The following is a 17,566-nucleotide window of genomic DNA, read 5'->3' on the forward strand; positions in this document are numbered from 1 at the left end:
CTAATGCTGCTGCCGTCTTATCTCGGGAAAAGAACGGCTAAAACCGCCATCGAAGGAATTCCACCAGAAATTCAGACGGAGTTGCTGATACCAGCCGTATTTGTTAATATAAAGGAGGATGTAACCATCCTCGAAGCTTTCGAAAAGGGTAAACAGAACCGGTGCGGTAAAAGTCTAAGCCTAATAATTCAGGCCACTACAAACGATCTGGAAGAAATGCCAGAATTTGTTGTATTACTATACGGCACTAAATTAAAGATAATGGTTCAAGGAAGAAGACTAAGGTGCTTCAGGTGCAGTCTAAAAGGGACACATTAAGGTAACGTACCCCTGGACCTGCAACCTGAAGTACACCCAGCTACAAACAACCTAGCACAGCCAGAAGGAGGAAAAGGAAACCCGCACATCGTAGACAAACAATATGAAGAGAGGACACGGACCTCTGTGTCTAACTCTATAACAGAAAAACAAGAAGACCACATTAGGGGAGCCGTTGGAAAAAAAAAAGTACTCAGAAAGAGACACCAAAAAATTTACCATCAACCTCAAATGAGGTGAGTAACGAAGATTGTACTATGGTTAGGAGGAAAAAGAAAACGAAAGATACCCTCCCTCAAACAAATACTTCAAACATACAAAAACCAGCATCCACAACATTCACACACTCATCCTACTCGAAGCAAAACTCCGCACTCACACAATTTACACACGAGACACAAAAATCGTACTCCTTTTTTTTTTTTTTTTCCCAACAGAACTAATTACAATCCACTCACTCAGGACATCACACTACCTGCTTCACCCAGAAAACTACTTTGGCCACATACAGAAATTCATATATCAACCCTTCCACAGCTGAACACATAACGTGTTCAAAATTATTGCATGATTCTTACATTAATTGTTACCCCTTTTCGAACTGTGATTGATATACTTTTGAAAATTACTTGTTATTCCAAGTAATTCAATTGGAACTCTTTGTCATCCCATGTTGATGGAAGCGAGTTTATATTTGGGAGAAGAAAAAAAAAATTATAAAAATCCTTCCCTTCAGCTCCACTTCCATTTTGTTCTATGGAGTCATTACAGTTCTCAGTTTCTTTTTTTTTTTTTTTTCATAGTTTGATTACATTTCTCAGCTTGTCTTTTTTTGATCCCCAATTTCTCTCCATATTTTCAATAACGCCTAACTCCCGTTCGGTTGCACAGTTTATATTTTGATTGGCATATTCAATTACTTTCAACTTGTTTTACATCATATGAACTTCATTTTCCTTTCTGCTTAAAGAATATAACAGGAAATTGTTATAGTCGTTTGTTAGTATAATACTACTGTGTGACGGTTTTCCTGAATCTGTAATTCTTGTAGAAGCTAATAATTCTTTCTTGAAATTTATGGTCCACAGACAAGAAAGAACAATATCACAATATACATATTGATTTCAAATTTTCGCACAAGGTCAACAATCCTAGGGGAGTGGGTAAGTCGATTAAATCGACCCCAGTGTTCAACTGATACTTATTTTATCGATCCCGAAAGGATGAAAGGTAAAGTCAACTTCAGTGGAATTTTAATTTAGAACGTAGTGACGGACGAAATGCCGCTAAGCATTTTGCCCGGCGTGGTAACGATTCTGCGTGCCCGCCGCCTTAATCACAATACACATATCAATTTCCATTTATTCATTTGAGGTAGTTTTTAAGGTAGTGTGTCAGATATGTATGTCTTTATGTGTGTCGGTGGGTTGGTGTTAGTCAAATGCACGTGCTATACGATCAATAAGCGATAAAATAAAATAAAAAATACACTGCTCGAAATACAACAGTACTTCCGCCAGCAATTTGTAATGATAATAATGGATAATATAAAAAAAAAAAATGACATTGTTAACTGCAAGTATGTCACCAGTACTCGCTGTTGCTAGGTAGATCTGCTTAGTTAATATAGTGTGGATCAATGCTTTTGCTAGCTTATGATCGGTTCTTGGTGACGTCGATAGTTGGGAAGTGATTTGGTGCAACAATTGGTCATAGAATTTATTAGATACTAGTCTGGTGAGCAGGCTGATTATCATGCCATTTCCACCGGCTCTCTTCTGTTTGAATCTAATATACCTGCGAATTGAGTTTCTTTGTAATTATGCCATAAATTTATTTCGTTTACTTCGATAATCCTTAACAAATATTACTCGTCCAATATATTTATCGGAACTTTTGGTGTGTTTGTCCTTCTTTGAATAAGTTTTTTCGTCAAATATGACAATCTTTCGTGGTTGTCGGTCATGCCGTATTTCTGCCGATGATTTTCCATCGCATCGTACGATGAGAGAGAAAAAAAAAAAACAACAACAACAATATTAGAATAAATGCTTACCTGTCCAACATATGAACGATTTTCATGGCAACCTTTTCGGATGCATTATTTGAAAGCTTGGAACATGCGACATCAAATACCGTATGTCCATTTGATTACCTAATTTAGATTAAGTACAATTATTTCTGCCATGCGTGATACAGTGAGAATTATCGGAGTATTAGGTCAATATATATATATATATAAAATCTGATACTTAAACGAGAGTAAAATGTCGTGCCCAGTATGTTAATATGTTGCTAATGTACCTGATAGAAATATTACTGAATGATCCAAAATAATCTGGACTATATCAAATACACCATACCATTTTACGACAAAATGTGGATTATTGTCATTGGCTCGTTCTGGAAATTTCGATATTTATATATATATATATATCGAAATTTCCAGAACGAGCCAATGACAATAATCCACATTTTGTCGTAAAATGGTATGGTGTATTTGATATAGTCCAGATTATTTTGGATCATTCAGTAATATTTCTATCAGGTACATTAGCAACATATTAACATACTGGGCACGGCATTTTACTCTCGTTTAAGTATCAGATTTTATTCTCGCCCAGTATATATATATATATATATATATATATATATATATTTCACTGGACCATGCCGCAATGACCTTCATGCAGTTGAATTTACATTTTTCTTATTTTTTAAGAGCGGTTATCCAAGAAAATTTGAATACGAAATTAATAAATCCCATGATTATTTAGTGCATTACGTTTTTCCAACTCTTATATGCTCGTCTTCAGTATTTAGTTTTCCCGGCCAACCCTTACTAACTGATTGTTTAATGTCAGGAATAATACTGAAATGAACATTTGTTACTGATTTCTTGATATGATTTTTTTTTTTTTTAAGTTACAAATTCAACTTCAATTTCGTTTTTGATTCCCTTACAACATCCGTTCGAATGATTGTCAGACCGACACAAATTTGGAATTATAATTTCCATTTGTTGCTATGTATGCATTCGCTATACGACCAAAATTCTCCACATCGATTACATTTTTTTTTCATCCTTCTATAAACAAACTTTCTTTTCGTGTTGAATATAACATTTAAGACAGCTTTTTCATACATTTTGTTATATTTTTGCTTGTATAACAAGTAATTTTAGATATTTAAAAAAATCTAATTAGATAAAATTATTAAAAAATATCGTTAATGTCGTTTGTCACTGAGGTTGAACCATTAAGTAATAGCTCGGTTTCCTTAGCACGAATTTAGTGACTTAATGTATTACTCACTGATGGCTTCTCGTCACGTCAATCAATCATATAGTGCTGAAGGCGTGTGGCCTTGAGATTAGTGTTACACTGACGATTGCATGATCGTGGTTTCGATTCCCTGACAATGCGTTGTGTTCTTGAGCAAAGCACTTCATTTCACTTTGCTCTGGATCACTTAGCTGTAACTCCTACGACTGACTAGCATTGCGTTCACGGGATACGTGATCTCGATCAATTATACGCCATGGAAACCAGGTAACTGGCCCCTGTGAGTCCTAGGATTCGAGACCATAATATCCAGGGGTCGATGATGATGACGATTGATTTGTACTCATTATACATTTGGTGAAATTTATTCAAGTCAGTCAAAATACGCTTGTGTGTGTGTGTGTGTGTGTGCGTGCGAGTGTTTATTCGGTCAGTTTTTCAGTAATTATTTTGTCTTACTTTTTGGGACCGACTACTTAATTTATTAAGATATCCGTTTCATAACTAATCCCCAGCCATAAATACGAATTTCTGCTTGTCTCCAACGTTGTACGCTTTCAAATCTGCATTCAAACGTTGGAGATAAATTTTCCTTTTATCACGATTACGGTCGAATTGCTGAAGAATGGAAACACAAGTGACTGATATATTTGTGTTAAGTTGATAATCTACAATTGTTTTCTGGAATATAGAAAACGTTTCTATTTTTTGTTGTTGCTGTATATCTGTTTGTGGTGACTGAATTTCTTTCGTTTGATGGTGTATTAACATTTGCGAGACAGTTGTCTCAATGAATAACTTTTTGCCTAGACTTTCGAAATAGCATTGTAAAAAAGTCCAAAAAATTATGACAAAGAAATAAAAATACTGGTAGCAAGTCGTGATGATAATAATAATAATAACCTTTTCTATAATAGGCACAAGGCCTCAAGTTTTGAGGAAGAGGACTAGTCGATTATACTGGTACTTAATCTATCGACCCCGAAGGGATGAAAGGCGTAGTCGACCTTAGCGGAATTTGAACTCAAAACGTGAAGACGGAGGAAATACTATCAAGCATTTTGCTTGGCGTGCTAACGATTTTGCCAGCTCACCGCTTTAATAATAATAATCCTTTCTATTATAGGCACAAGGCCTGAAATTGGCGGTGCGGGGACTAGACGAGTACATCGACCCCAGTGTTTCACTTGTACTTATTTTATCGACCCCGAAAGGGTGAAAAGCAAAGTCGACCTCGGCGGAATTTGATCTCAGAAGTTAACTGTAGACGAAATACTTATTTCTTTATTACCCCAAAAAGGCTATACAAAGAATTTTTAAGACATCACAAAACATAAAGACGGTACAAAACGCAACAAACATAAATCGGGGAACTAAAAATTACAAAATCGAATGATAATAGAAGAAAAATTAAAATAAAATGATAATATGCAAGAATGAATAAATGAGGCACAATGTCCACTCAACCCCCGAAGTCGGGTGGTTACATTTATCTAGTTTTTCACTTTCACGTTCAACATCATGTAGACATTTTAGCGGTTTTGCAACTCAAAAAATTGAAATACTCGCGTTACCTTTCTCCCATTAACCACTGTTACTTCCGTCCTTATCAATTGCAAATAATCAGTTCTAGTGGGTGGTGTCTCCACCAACCATATCCGTTTCGTTTTATATTTTCACTAAGTTCTTTTATGTACTCTCAGTAGTTTTCCTCGTTTATCAAAATGCATTCCCCAGCACGTTTCTCCGGCGTCTTCACTCTTACTATTTCCTCCAACTTCGCGAATTTTCTCTCCATCTGCACGCTCTTCTCGTACTTTATAAAACAAAACCCTTGTATTTTACATCTTTATCCGTTCTATCCTCCTCTTCTTGTGCATTATTAGTTTCTGGCTTTTCTATCTCTTTTTTGTTTTCTGTTGACCGTTCCTTTGACTTATTTTCTTTCGCTTTTTAGGGTTAGTAGCTCCATTTTCGTTCTTCTCCTTTGTTTTCTCTGTTTCACACTTCTGTCTCTCTTTCGTTTCCTCAGTGTGGTCTACAATGTTTTCCTCCTCTGCATGTGCTTTCTCTTGCTGTGGCTGTGTGAACTCATATAGGGGTCATTTGGTCTTCATATGATCTCTTTCTCCGCATATGTATCAATTTGGTTTCCTTCTCTCGACTACAACATTTAACGTTCTCTCATTCTCCACTTCTATCTGGTATGGAATTCTTTCTATGTCCTCGAATGTGACAAAAAGCCACATTTCGAGTCCAAATCCCCACCATTTGCGCACTTTCAATTCCGCCACTGGTCCCAATTCCGGCTCCTCCTTGGTTGCACTCAGTACTGTTGCAACCAACCATTCCGGTTTAATCTCTGGTGGCACTCTGGGAATACGTATTTTCACACTTCTTCTTCCTCTATAACTTGGTAGTAATGCTATTTTTGTATTTCTTAAAATGTTGGACGCATGCTTGGTTGCCTCTTCTATAGTGGCGAAACTCACCTCAACCGTACCGAACTTTCTTCCTCTGCTGATGTACGTGGCTTCATTCACAATTTCACCCAGGCACTCCTAGATTTCCTATTCCGTCACCATTTGAATTTTAGAGGTTTCGACAGCCTGTGTACGATACACAACTGTCCTCAGAATTTTTTTTTCTTTAGTCTCTTTTGGGGGACACAATTTGTATGAGTCTCCCTCAACTTCCTGCTTCTGGTCACCTCCTCCATATCCAACTTGATTAACTTGGTTTTCAGTGTCCCTGGTGTAGCTCTCCATACTGGAGACCCTTATCACTCGCCACAGCTGGAGGAAAGAAAACAAAAAAAAACAGCGGTTCGCGTGAAACGTAACAACAATAATTTCACAATTATTCACAGAGACAACTTACAGTAATTCACACAGTTTTCACAGAGTAACGCAGCAGTTTTCACAATAATTCACAGAGACGTTATACCGATTTCTTTATTACCCATAAAGGGCTATACAAAGAATTTATTAAGACATCACAAAACATAAAGACAGTACAAAACGCAAACATAAAATCGGGGTCATTAAAATAAAATGATAATATGCAAGAATGAAAAAAAAATGAGGCGCAATGTCCACTCGATCCCCGAAGTCGGGTGGTTACAGTTATCCAGTTTTTCACTTTTACGTTCAACGTCATGTAAACATTTTAACGGTTTTGTAACTCACAAAATTCAAACACTCGCGTTACCTTTCTTCCATTAATCATTGTTACTTCCGTCCTTAACAACTGCAAATAATCAGTTCTAGGGGGTGGTGTCTCCACCAACCATACCCGTTTCGTTTTATATTTTCACCAAGTTCTTTTATGTACTCCCAGGAGTTTCTCTCTTGTATTAAAATGCATTTCTCAGCACATTTCTCTGGTATTTTCACTGTTAATGTTCCCTCCAACTTCTCGACTTTTCTCTCCATCTGCTCGCAATTCTCATACTTTATCAAAAACCCCTTGTATTTCACATCTTTATCCGTTCTCTCCTCCTCTTCTTGTACATTATTAGTTTCTGACTTTTCTATCTCTTTTATGTTTTCTGTTGACCGTTCCTTTGACTTATTTTTCTTTCGTTTTTTAGGGTTAGTAGCTCCATTTTCGATCTTCTCCTTTGTTTTCTCTGTTTCACACTTCTGTCTCTTTCATTTCCTCAGTGTGGTCTACAATGTTTTCCTCCTCTTCTTGTGCTTTCTCTTGCTGTGGCTGTGTGAACTCATATAGGGGTCATTTGGTCTTCATATGATCTCTTTCTCCGCATATGTAGCAATTTGGTTTCCTTCCCTCGACTACAACATTTAACGTTTTCTCGTCCTCCACTTCTATCTGGTAGAGAATTCTTTCTATGTCCTCGAATGTGGCAAAAAGCCACATTTCGAGTCCAAATCCCCACCATTTGCGCACTTTCAATTCCACCACTGGTTCCAATTCCGGCTCCTCCTTGGTTGCACTCAGTACTGTTGCAACCAACCATTCCGGTTTAATCTGTGGTGGCACTCTGGGAATACGTATTTTCACACTTCTTCTTCCTCTATAACTTGGTAGCAATGCTATTTTTGTATTTCTTAAAATGTTGGTCGCATGCTTGGTTGCCTCTTCTATAGTGGCGAACCTCACCTCAACCGTACCGAACCATCTTCCTCTGTTGATGTACGTGGCTTCATTCACAATTTCACCCAGGCACTCCTCGATTTCTTCTTCCGTCACCATTTCAATTTTACAGGTTTCGACAGCCTGTGTACGATACACTACTGTCCTCAGAATTTTTTCTTCTTTAGTCTCTTTTGGGGGACACAATTTGTATGAGTCTCCCTCAACTTCTATCAAATTCCTGCTTCTGGTCACCTTCTCCGTATCCAACTTGATTAACTTGGTTTCTAGCGGCACTGGCTTCCTCACCGCAGTGGCCTTGGTGTAGCTCTCCATACTGGAGACACTACCACTTGCCATAGCTGGGAAAAAAATGCAGCAGCTCTGTGAAACGTAACCGTAATAATTCCACAAAAATCACAATTATTTACCGAGACAGTTTTCACAAAGTAACACAACCGTATTCACAATAATTCACAGAGACGTTATACCGCTAAGCGGTTCGACTGGCGTGCTAACGATTCTGCCAGCTCGCCACTTTAATTTATCCGTCTACCTATCTATGCTATAATGGAGATAGCTGCTTATTAATTAGGTATTATATGTTCTAAAAAATTTCTTTCTTTATTGCCCACAAGGGGCCAATGAAGAGGGGACAATACAAGACATGTGGGACATATAACATATGAAGGTGAATGATATGGCTTTGTACAAATAAAGATGAGACGGTCACTCCGGCCCCACTCCGGGATAGTTACGTTTTTACAATTAATTCAAAATGTTTCTATAATTTTTCGTTTTTTTCTTTTTCTTTTAAAGCGTTCATTGTTCATTCAGTTTTTCCTAAAAGTTAATTCTCAATAATTTTTTTTACTTACTACTTGATGTCTTTCTTTATCTAGTCATATTCTACCACTGGGGTGCGGGGTTCATTTCTCACCCTCGACCCCAGTGGATTCACATTTGATGGAAATGCTTCTTTTAGTGTTTTATATTTTTCTTCATTTATCAAAATACACCTCGTGTCTTTATCATAACCTTCTGGTGAGTTTACTTTTGTAATACGTTTCATTTTTGTAATCTTTCTTTCAATTTTTTGGTTTGTGCAATGTGTTACTAATTATATCCTGTTTCTCTATGTGTTCTCACCCTGTTGTGCATTTTGTGTGTGTCTACGTCTCTGTGTTTACTTGGTGATTCCGTGCTGCTAGTGATGTTTTTCCTTTTTTTTTTTTTTCGGTGAACCTATGGGCTGCTTGTTTTAATGGGTATGTTTCTTCCTGTGATTTATGTTTCATTTGCTGTAGTTCCTACTTGGGTGGTGTATTTCTCCTCTCTCTCTATTTCTTGTTCCTACGTTTGTAAACTATGTGTCCTGTTCTTCGTCTCGGGATTTTTGCTCTAATTCCATTGCGCATTCTTGTGCTTCGATCTCTGGAACCTCCTTCACTTGTTGGGGACACCTTTTTTTATGTGTCCCCTCTCCCCGCAAGAAAAGCAGGTACGGAGCCTTCCATCCAATATTACTTCCAATTTTACCTCATTTAGTAGTTCTAGTATCTCCGGTATTCCAACATATTCTGTTTGATTGACTCGAAAAAACATCTCCAGCCCGTAACCCCACGAATTTATTTCTTGGGTCCGGGTTATCTGGAGGATGCTAATGCTTTCATTTCCTTCTTCGTCTCCCACGTCAAAGATTGCCGCTATCAGCCACTCGGGTTCTATTTCAGGCGGAATTCTGCCTACCCTAACTCTTGTCCAGGTATGTAGGCAGGAGGGTTCACTCGTCCGAATGTAACGGCACAGCGGAGTACTTTTTGGAGGCGAAAGTGACCACCACCGTGCCGTACCTTCTACTTCTTGTGTAAAAGGTAATAACGTCTTTAATCTCCTCTAGGCATTTTCCTACCTCTTCCTGTGCTGCCATATCCACTTTTCTCTTGCTTCTCGAGAACGTTCTGTATATAATCTCTTTTTTTTTTCCCCCCCATTTCTTTCAATTCTTCTTCTGTTGGGGTCAAGTTTATGTTAGACCCTTCTTTCTGTATCCTTTCTTGGTATTTTTGTATGAGCACGTCTTTGAAATCTACTTCATATTACTTCAGCAAAGTTGGGTCATGTTTGAACTTGTAGTGAAACCTCTATCGGGCATTCAATCATAAATGATAACGAAGCTGCTAACATCTAGCCTTCGGCTGCCTTGGTCCCTTCTGTCCACTATCCTGATTAGTTCTTATTTGCGCGGCAATTGTCCCCATGTTCTGCTTGCTAAGGGGGCATTACGTCCAATCGTAGCTTCAGCTAAAGTCACGTGATAGAGTTTTACTGGGTTTCCGGCGAGCCCTTTTTCGCCTATAAATAAGCCCGATCCAACGACGGCAATCGTCTTCGATTTCAGATCTTCCACAGGTCTGGTCGTTGACCACAAATATACAGAACACAGCTACAGCCAGTTCCAGCGCCGACGTCTTCACCACCAATGTACTGTCTACCTTTGTCGTCGCCAGCAACACCAACCTCAACAAGCGCGGGTTTATCTCGACGCTGTATGCGTGGAGTTTCCACTCGCGAACAACAATCAGAACTAACCAGCCAGAATAAACTATACCAGGTAACACAGGTCACAGCTCTGCTACTTGGCCACAACTTCCTGCGTATGAACATTCTATCTCCTTGTGTAACTCTTATACGAACTGGTTTTCTCTATTCTCAGTGTTTTAAGACTTTTTACAGTCTGTTACAGACACTCTTTCTATGTTCTGTGTTTCCTCTCATTCTCACGCACACTTGTACTCTCACATATTGTACACTCACTATTGTTTATACGACTGTCCGTCACTTCACATTGTTGTATACATTCTCTTGAACACAAAGGCCCGACTTATCTACTGCGTTAATTTTATATGTCGCATGCACGCGCACACAGACACAAACAGTTTCACTTTGTTAATAAATTTATTCTCATTATATATCTAACGGTTGAGTTCATCCTAAGTTCTTTTACTGGCACCATGGCTCGTATCTCTTACGACCGTGCGACATGGTAAAAAGGAGCCTTTACCGTCTACATCTCCTTTGGTTCGTACGGTCGAATTATTACAAACTCACTTCGGAGTAAATTGATATTGTTCATATCAATTTTAAAAATTTCAGTGCCTTTTGGTGCGTCAAATTCTTTTATCATTCTTGCTGTTGGGATATTTTAAATTTTCGTAATTAAACATTCATTTTTCGCATTTATCACTATTAGTTGTGCCGAATGGTTAAAAATAATTTCCATTTGGGGGGGGGGGGGGTTCTGAATTTTCTATATTATTTTGTTTTTCTGTGCTTTTCTCAACATCGGGCTTGATGGTACAAGTTGACAATAGTTTCTCTTTTGCCTTTTTTCCTTCCGTTGTTGTTGCCACCCCACGTCTTCTGTATTTTCTGTCATTTCTTCTGTTGGTCTTGGTGATAATTCTGTGATGATGGCGATGTTGTTTTAAAGGTGGGGGATTTGGTGCTTCCTTGCGGGGAGGTTTGCATTTGGATATGATGTGACCTAGCTGACCACATCTAAAACACCGAGGCTTCCTCCCTTCTACCATTACCTGAAGCTTGTTATCCCCCACCTCGACAAACTCTATTATATTTTCAACGTCAACAGGGAAAGCTTGAACACTCATGTTGATCTCCTTCCCTTGCCAATTTTGGCATTCCGTCACCCTGGCTTGTAAAATTGCCATTTTATCCTCCATGCCATAACATATTTCTGTCACAAGATAGCCTGCATTCACTTCCGGAGGAATTTCACCCGCTTTAACCCTAGATGTTCGTCTTCCCAGGTAAGTGAGTAAAAGTACCACCTCCGCTGTCCTTGGTATTTCGGTAGAGTTTAGTTTTACCAGTTCCTCGGATTTGTAGTATTACGTATTTTTTTCCTCTTGCTAGGAAGGTGATGTCATTTCATTTCTGCTTCAAAGCTAGTTCCACAGCTTCTTTGGAAGTTATATCCAATATTTTGTCTTTTACAATCCAACTTTTGTAAATTACAGTTCTCTTTTTAACACTTTCCATTGTCTCATCGGTAGCGGCAATTTTTAATTCCTGCCCTTCCCTTTGAAACTTCTCGTTATACTTTCTCAACTCTTTTGGTTCGGAGTTTATTTTAGTTTTTGCCACACTGGCTGCTGCAGTGAAATTTTAAACTCCTTTTTTGCTTGTTGGTTCCATCGTGTATTTTGTAGCTTGGGGTTCTATGACTGGAGTCATGTTGTTAGGTATACTGCCCCAGCGAATAACAACTCCCCCTTGAAACAAGGGGGACACGTCAACGAATACTTTCACAAACAATAGCAGTGTTCAACAAATGTAACAACATAAAAGCTCAACAGATTAACAACAGTATATGTAACTCACAATAAAACCTCCAGCACAGCAATAGAACAAAATCTTATTCAGTACCACTAAGCCAAATAAACAAGCAAGTTGCGCGAATGACTGCAACAGTGACGCACACACACACACTCATGCCCACACATAGATACACATACACACAAATGAAAGGCAATGAATGTGTGTGTGTGTGTAGTATGCTATTCACTGACAAAACTTCGTGCTGCATCACTTTTGTGAAGTTTTGTCAGTGAAGAAGCCACAGTTTGAAAGCGACGAAAATATCTTAACACAAATGGAATTTTTATGTTGAAGTGAAACTAACGGTTTTTGTGTGTTCTTGAATGGCTTACTAACATTTTCCACACTGCAATTGTTTTTGTTTCAGCAAACAATCTCAGATCAAGTCACTTACTATGCAAGTACATCTCCGTAATTTTTTCAAAATCACTGTGGATCAAAGCCAGCAATGACCTTCTCAGGCTCTCCAATATTTTAATTTCTAAACAGAAACAATTGGGAGTGGGGTTGGACAAAATTCATAATTTCTCAAATTTTCTTTTTTATAGCATACTAGCAGTATAGCCCGGCGCTGCACGGGATTAAGCTAGGATTATTAAGTGACCAAGTGGTTTATTTCAAACCAAAATAAGTAACATGGACATCAGATTTGAGCGAAATCCGTTGAAATTGGTTTGGCTGAAAATGGTTTGCTGGCAATTTAATTGGGAAATCCCATAAGGAATCAGTTTATTGGTTATTTCCACTCATTGACTGTTTTTTTTAAAGTTGCATCAGAGATCTGCATAGGAAAAGGTTGATCTGAAGGTTTGCATTGGGGATGTGAATTGGAGTAACTTAGGAAAACTTACCAATAGCCTTAACCGAAAAATAAGGGGCTTGTCCCTTCTAGGTTAACTCTAACCCTAACCCTGACCCTAAAACTGTAACCCTAACACCAACCCTAATCCTAACCGTAAAACTCTAACCCTAACCGTAACACCCTAGTGGAAATCGTGCGGTTGTTAATCTGAAACATTACAAAACCCATTTTGTGGTCCGAAAAACGGGTTGGGGGCGGTGACTGACAAATTGTTACATACGTTTTTGTTTCATAGTTGTGAAATATAAGCAAAACTCTTTCGCTCCCAAAGTAGTATATGTGCGTGTGTGAGAGTGAGAGGGGGGAGAAAGATGAACGATTTAAAACAAATAAATGATTTAAAATAAATATATTTGAATTGTTGTGTGAGAAAATATATATAATCTCATTATAGAATATAGTGTCTTTCAAAAACATCGTATATTTTAAACTATATCTCATGTTTAAGAAAAAAAAATGTTTTTACATTTTACACTTACTCTGTCTTAACTACATTTTCATTCCTAATACGCTTTCTGTCTCCCTTTTCCACTTTTTCGTTCTTTTGTTTGTTTGTTTGTTTTTTGTTTTTGTTTTTTGTTAGACGCTAGCAAAGTAAACTGTCTTGCTTAGAAAAATTTGCTTTGATTTCTGTCTGCCTTAACCACTTTTTTCATTTTTTTTTTTTTGGACGCTAGCAAACACTATCTCTCTCCTGTCACAAACACACTATTTCTTTCTTTCTTTCTGTCTCTGTCTCTCTCTCTCTCCTTCACGCGCGTACGCACAGATTTGACTTCGCCATGTCAACAAACTTCAAAATTGATAAAAGTTTATCGACTTTTACAGCTATACGCGGGTGCCTCTGAGAGAAATATTTGGCGAAAATGCACATAATGTCATGACACATCACCTCCTAAAATTGGAGCGACATGCGTGCTAATTTGTGGACTTGCATAAACTACATTCACGTACACACACACACAAACATCCTCTCTTTTATATATATACAGATAAATGTATTTATGGAGGGGGGTATTTTACCGAAAATATTCTTCCTCTGGTTTTGAAGTGCAAAAAAAAAAATTATTCAAAATAGGTCTGGAGGGGGTATATAAAAAAAGAGTTTTCAAAACTTTTTTCATACAAAGATTCCACACACCAAACCCATCATTTCGAAGGCTGTGGCTTAAAAACAATGGGGAAAAACCCTGAAAAACTTTTCCCCACAAATTTCTTTATAATCGTAATCTATGCTGTTTAAAAGGGATTTGTATAAATTTTCATTAAAAAATACCCATCTTCCTAAAAGTTATGAGGGAAAAAAGTCAGATGATGTGAATTTACCGAAACTCCTCTCTCTATCCCCTCGGAAAAATTCTTTCTCATAAATCTCTATATACTCTGAAGCCAAAACATCTAAGCGGTATTTGTAGAAAATTTTGTTAAAAAGCATCCATTTTTCTGAACGTTATGAGGCAACAAAGTCGGAGGCGTATACATTTGTAATAATGCCCTTTTGCTTATACGATTTTTTCCTTTCATGTTTATTTCATTCATTGTTACAATGTTCTCCCCACCCTATCTCAAACACACACTGCAAAGCTTGCAGACGGGCCTGCTGAATTGAAATCTCTTTGTTGCTTTGTGGGGAAGGTAAAACTTGATAAACTGCTTCTCCCTCTCTTGTTGGACTACTGTGGTGTTTAAAAAAGGGAGATTATGACTGTGATAAAATAATGAAAGCAATATTTACTCAGCAAAAGGTGGTGAGCTGGCAGAAGGGTTAGCACGCTGGGTGAAATGCTTAACGGTATTTCGTCTGTCTTTACGCTCTGAGTTCAAATTCCGCTGAGGTCGACTTTGCCTTTCATCCTTTCAGAGTCGATAAATTAAGTACCAGTTGTGTACTGGGGTCGATCTAATTGACTAGACCCTGCCCCAAAACTTCAGGCTTTGTGTCTAAAGTAGAAAAGAATATTTACTAAGCAACTGAGCACTATTATACAAAGAAATAATTTGACTTAAAATATCTAAATTATTTTGTTGTCTGGGAAGAGTCATTCTCTTTTAGTGCCTTGCAATTTAACACACTCACCGGTAAAGTTTCCACTCATTTACTTATTTATTTTTTAAAATTTTCGTTGCATCTTGCAACCTTTTCAATAGAATCTTGCAAACCAAATCCAAAAACGAAATAAAAATTATTAGAATTAGGAATCAAATGTGAAAATATTATCAAGGGGCCAGCAGAAAATCGCCCGAAGGGTGGGATTTCTGCTAGTAACAAGAATAATCTTTTCTATTATGGGCACAAGACCTGAAATGTGGTGGAGGGGACTAGTTGATTACATTGACCCCAGTGTTTCACTGGTATTTAATTTATCCACCCCGAAATGATGAAAGGTAAAGTCGACCTCAGCACAATTTGAACTCAGAGTGCAAAGTGGATGAAATGTCGCTATGCATTTTGTCCAAACGTACTAACAATTTGGCCAGCTCACCACCTTAATATAGGCACGAGACTTGAAATTTTAGGTAATAGGGTTAGTTGATTATAATGACCACAGTGCTCAACTGGTAATTACTTTATTAACCCCGAAAGGAAGTTAGTTAACCACGGCAAGATTTTTACCTTTGAATGCCTCAAAACCTTTTTTCGATGCTGTAATGATTCCACCATTCAACCACTCAAAAGAAAATAATGAGTATATAAACAATAATTCTTTCTTTATTAACCACAAGGGCTCAAAGAAAAAAGACAATAGAAAATGGCAAAAATACAAACAAAGTGGGATGTTTGTGGTAGGTATTAAAAATCAATAACAAATAGTAAATTTCCAGAACAGGAGGGATAGCTGTTTAGGGACCAATCAAGAAAACTCCACAAAACTTTGATAACCCTACTCAGAGAAGACCCGTTTACTCGGACCATCCTTGCTACTTTCATCCACTTTTCAACGCATTTGCTGAGAAGTAGTAATTCCGTCTCCAAATGAAACTTGAAAAAGGTGATGGAAGCTTGACCAGAGAAGATTTGTCTTCAGTTCTTTGAGTTTCGTAAACTACACAGCCTTTTTTGCCACAATCACCAGATAAAGGAAAATTGCCCAGCCTTCTCAGGCAAAGAAAAGCAGCAAGGCGATCTTTATGATGGGTCCAGGTGATAGGCAATGAATCTGCAACAACACCTGTTTGACAAAGCTCCAGTCACACTGTCGCACCATGCACACTGCAGATAGATACAACCGACGGCACTTCTGTGCTTGTAGAATTTGTCTTGAACATCACTGCTTCCCCAGGCAATGGATTTTTAGCAAAGTTTCAACAACCACAATTACCATTGACACCTATACATAAACTCTTCAAATTAACCGAAAACTCTTACAGAATCCTAAAAATTAAATCTCCAGGTGATGCTGGAAGTTTCTGTAATAAGTTACACAAGACTCTTTGAAGGATTCCATTTATGTTATTTGAGAGGGGTGGAATTAATAATAGTTTCAAATTTTGGCACAAGGCCAGAAATTTCAGGGGAGGGACTAAATCGATTGTAATGATCCTTGTGCTCAACTGGTATTATTTTTATCAACCTTGAAAGAATGAAAGGTAAAGTCAATCTCGGTAGAATTTGAAATGTTTCGTTAGTTTTTTTTTTTTTTTTCCCCCATCTTTAAATGTTTTGTAAAGCTTTTATCATTAATTTCTCAAAAATAACAAATTGTGATCTTTTGTATGCGCATATGAAAAACAAAAAGAAAGTGAAAAAAAGTCACCCTTCCTTACATCACAACCGTATTGTGGAGAATGAATAGATTTGATTGACTCCAATTATCCAAAATTTTAACTTTTAATGATTTGTTATTAATTTCTACAAAGAGAGACAGGGAGAGAGAAAATGTATGCGATTTTCTTAACATGCAAAATTACGTATTTGTGGAAAATTTTGTAAAATTGGGCTCTGTAAACCAAACAGAAAAGACCTGTCTTTTTCTTTAAATGTATATTATGGTTGTATCATAAATAGATCCTTGTTTTGTTGAAACATTCAGTTTATTTCCATACGCTTTATGTGGCATATTAAGCTCAATGAACTTCGTAGTTTTTGATCATTTCAATATATAACACGTTAAATATTGCTTTCTCTTTTTCTCAGTTTAGAGTTTTTATAAGACAAATTATCTCTAACCACTTTTAAGGTCACTGTTTACTCAAGTGTTTGTTAATGTTTGAAAAAATAGCTGCATTCTTTCATTTTCAGAAAATTATGTTATGAATTTCACATACAAAAGAGGTCGAACTGCTTGAATGATGTGACAATGAGTACCAGTTTTAAGGCCAAGTACTTAAGACTTAAATTTCTCACTCAGCGGGATCATTTACACCACTCCAGTTGTAAAATGTTTTACTATTTTACACTCAGGTTTTCTATAGAAAAATCAACCTTTGAATGTTTGTTGTACAATGTGTCATTGTATAATGCATTACTAACAATAAGAATTTTGTTATGCCACCGTTGGTATTGCCTGAGGGAGACAGCAGTTTCTTACCTGGTGGAAATGTTTCAGCTTTTAGATTTTTATTTCAGTCTTTTTAGTTAGTCTATTGTGCACTCTCTCTCTCT

General features: G+C 37.4%; 1 protein-coding gene across 17 annotated transcripts in view; it reads left to right on the forward strand.

Moving 5' to 3' along the window:
• Nucleotides 1-17,566, forward strand: part of LOC106870648 (protein NDNF) — a 203,547-nt gene that overhangs the window by 86,596 nt on the left and 99,385 nt on the right. Inside the window, exon 1 of one of the 17 annotated variants that reach the window (XM_089347201.1) lies at nucleotides 7,666-7,760. The exons of 13 other annotated variants lie outside the window; for them this stretch is intronic. The gene's annotated coding sequence lies outside the window, so the exon portion shown is untranslated. 3 more of the 17 variants (XM_089347196.1, XM_089347198.1, XM_089347200.1) reach the window with 3 other exon arrangements.

Source organism: Octopus bimaculoides, chromosome 2 (genome assembly GCF_046866305.1).
Source record: "Octopus bimaculoides isolate indiv1 chromosome 2, ASM4686630v1, whole genome shotgun sequence".
NCBI lineage: Eukaryota > Metazoa > Mollusca > Cephalopoda > Octopoda > Octopodidae > Octopus > Octopus bimaculoides.